Raw genomic sequence first — 3,639 nt, forward strand, 5'->3', positions numbered from 1 at the left:
ATCTAGTTAGTCAAAGCATGTTTTAGAAGGAAACATTTGTGTTCACATTGTCTGTAAGGAATTTAGAGAAATGCTCTTTTAAATATTGCTTCCACAATGTTGGCCCGCCTCTGTAATCACGGACTTTCTCTGTAATGGCAGGTTGCCACAGCAATGGCAGGCTTCCTCAGTAATGGTGGATGCCCCTCCCCCACAGAGCTGGACCGTCCCGAAACTCTCAACCCAGAGTGTTTCTAATTGCTGTTTTTTTGTTTTTGTTTTTGTTTTTGTGGGGATGGGACCAGCCGGGCCTGATCTCCTGGCTCCCTGCCTCAGAGCCTTTTATTTTTTTTGTTGAATGGTCGGCTCTCTACCAGGTGACCTGGTCGCCTGTTGAATAGGCACCGGGATCTGTGTGATTTCCCGTTCAGCGACCCACTGCACCGGCTGAAACCGCGGCTCTGAGATTCGTGGCACTTTTTTGCCCGGGAATCTCCTGGCCTGGCTCCCTGTTTCAGCTCCCCTTGCTGGCTAAGTGGGAACACGGTCCCATTTACTCTGCACCGGGAGCGGCCGTGGCCGGGGCGCAGGCAAAACAGCCATGCCAGCCAAAACAGCCACACTGGCGACCCGTGGGGCTCCTCTGCCTGTGAATCTCCTGGTCTGTGGGCAATAAAAATCCATCTGGAAATGCGGCGTCCACTCACCCTCTGCACTTTCACTCGGAGCTGCAATCCTGAGCTGGATCTAACTGGCCATCTTGGAACTCCAGCCTTTCATTCTTGAGCTGGTTTTATTCCACGAATTATACTGAACAGCTGCATGCTGGCCTGGTCAACTTCAGAACTCTATCTCTAAAAGAGGCCCTAGACTTCAGAACTCCCTCTCTAGAAGAGGCCCTGAGCACTGTTTACTCAGGAATAAAGGTAGAATAGTAAAGGAGAAAGCCAAAAATTGTTATATGAGGAGTGCCAAGAAGCTAAGATCAATAAAATACTTAAAAAATCAATATTTGGGTCTTCCTGCCACCCAAGATGCCAAAAGGAAAGAAGGCCCAGGGGAAGAAGGTGGCTCCGGCCCCTGCTGTTGTGAAGAAGCAGGAGGCCAAGAAAGTGGCGAATCCCGTGTTGGAGAAAAGGCTGAAGAATTTTGGCATTGGACAGGACATCCAACCGAAAAGAGACCTCACGCGGTTTGTGAAATGGCCCCACTGTATCAGGTTGCAGCGGCAGAGAGCCATCCTTTATAAGAGGCTGAAAGTGCCTCCTGCCATTAACCAGTTCACCCAGGCCCTGGACCGTCAAACAGCTATTGAGCGCTAAAGCTGGCCCAGAAGTATTGGCCTGAAACGCAACAAGAGAAGAAGCAGAGGCTGTTGGCCCGGGCCGAGAAGAAAGCTGCTGACAAAGGGGACGTCCCCACTAAGAGACCACCTGTCCTTCGAGCAGGAGTTAACACCGTCACTGCCTTGGTGGAGAACAAGAAGGCTCAGCTGGTGGTGATGGCCCATGACACGGATCCCATTGAGCTAGTTGTCTTCTTGCCTGCCCTGTGTCGGAAAAAGGGAGTCCCTTACTGTATTATTAAGGGGAAGGCAAGACTAGCACGTCTAGTCCACAGGAAGACCAGCACCATTGTCGCATTCACACAGGTTAATGAAGAAGACAAAGGCGCTTTGGCTAAGCTGGTGGAAGCTATCAGGACAAATTACAGTGAGAGATACGATGAGATCCGCTGCCAATGGGGTGGCAATGTCCTGGGTCCCAAGTCTGTGGCTCGCATTGCCAAGTCTCAAGAAAGCAAAGGCTAAAGAACTTGAAACTGAATGGGGTGAAATGTACACTGTAGTTTTCTGGAAATAAAAATAATTTAAATGAAAAAAATCAATATTTGAAGGAAGAACTAAAAGGATTGGGACAGATGGCAAGAAACAAAAAGAAACTCATGAATTCTCGTTTTACATCTGTAACTGCCCAACTGGTTCACCTTGCCTGCTGCCTAGACAGTCAATTTATTAAGACAGGGGAATTGTAACAGAGGAAGAGTAATTCATTCAAAGCTGCTGTGTGGGAGAATGGAGTTTTATTGTTACTCAAATGAGTCTCCTTCAAAGCTCATAGGTTAGTGGTTTTTCAAAGGCAGTTTGGGGGAAGGGGTGGGGCTAGCCAGGAACAGGTGCTTGCTGCTGATTGGTTGGGGCAGAGATGAAATCATAGAGGGTTGAAGCTATCCTGTGGGATGAATCGCTTCTGATTTGGGCTGAAAGAGCAGGGTTGGAGGGTCCAGGTGGAGTCATTGGGTCCAAGTTGGAGCTATGATTGTCAGACATAAAAAAACCTGAAAAGATATCCCAAAGGGCCAATTGTAGGTTCTACGATAGTGATGTTATGTGCAGGAGCAATTTGGGAAGGTGCATATCCTATAACTTGGGGAATAGTGGCTGACAATCATCTATGTCTGCACCTTAGCTAAGGTGGGCGCCTCTGCTCCTTCTAGCCGGCAACCTCTCATTAGCTCTGCAAAGGTGGTTGAGTTTTGGGGAAGGGCTATTATCACTTAAACTTTGAACTAAATGTCTCTGAAAGGTAGTCCAGGAATAGTCAAAAGCAGCTCAGGAGCAAGAGCCATGAGGGGGTTGGTCTAGCTTAGATTTGCCCCACTGCCATAACCTTCTCACTGACTATAATTTTGCAAAGGCGGTTTCACATCTTCTGTATATTTCTCAACACTTTCCTCAGCCTCACGTTCATGAGGTCCTTCCTCTGCACTCCAGTCCATATTGACTCCGTTCTGCCATTTCTAAAGCTCGATAGAACTGTGTACTTTTATTGTAAATTGCATTTTTAGTAATCACAACTTGTGAATAAATATCATGTGTGGTTTCAAATCAACCAGGCTGCCAACTCTCAGTGGGGGCAAGTTTCCAGTCCCAGAAAGGTTACATCTTAGGGTAGTAAAATAATATGAAAATGTAATTTTAGAATCACTTTGGTAATCTTTGAGACTTTATGAGCCAGGAGATAGGTGTATGTGATGATTTAAAATGGAGGAATAAATGGATTCCAGACCATACTGATATATAATCTAGATATGTTTTCCTGGCAGGATTCTAGACTAGCTTGTTAAATAAATGTCTTATGCACATTAAGAAGAGAAATTGGTAATCACCAGGAGGAACCATATGTTTTCTTCTAGTAATAAGTCATACTAAAAGAACCTTATATTTCTTATCACATTACTGGTTTGGTAGATAGGTAGCTGTCTTTTGTTTTTAGCAAACATTTGGCAATATTTAGTATGTTATTTATTTAGAATAGATAAGGATATGTGGGCTAAGTAAAAGTAAAGTCAAATTTTATAAGTGGTCAACTAATCTTAAACAAAATACACTGATTACTAAATCAGTACCAGGTGACTTGGTCTGTAGATACCCTATGCTCTATTCTTAGTTATGTCCAGATAAATAATTTTTACCACAGATTTTGAAAAAGGCATCCTTATAAAGCATAAAGATAGCATTAAGGAGAATACCTAATATTGTAGACAGTACCCAAGAGCAGAGAGGATAAAAGTGTGGGTTTGGGAGTTGCAGAGATTAAAGACTTGAGTCAACTCTGCCACTTGCTAGCTTGTATGACCTGGAGAAAGTTACTTTTCTCT

The 3,639-nt window shown here is 44.7% G+C and overlaps 1 pseudogene; it reads left to right on the plus strand.

The window, feature by feature from the left end:
* Positions 1–1,013: 1,013 nt before the first annotated feature.
* Positions 1,014–1,841, plus strand: LOC105725083 (large ribosomal subunit protein eL8-like; annotated as a pseudogene).
* The last annotated feature ends 1,798 nt before the right edge of the window (positions 1,842–3,639 follow it).

The sequence above is a fragment of the Aotus nancymaae genome, unplaced genomic scaffold, assembly GCF_030222135.1.
Source record: "Aotus nancymaae isolate 86718 unplaced genomic scaffold, 86718_ANA_hifiasm-v0.15.2.pri h1tg000004l, whole genome shotgun sequence".
In the NCBI taxonomy this organism is placed as follows: domain Eukaryota; kingdom Metazoa; phylum Chordata; class Mammalia; order Primates; family Aotidae; genus Aotus; species Aotus nancymaae.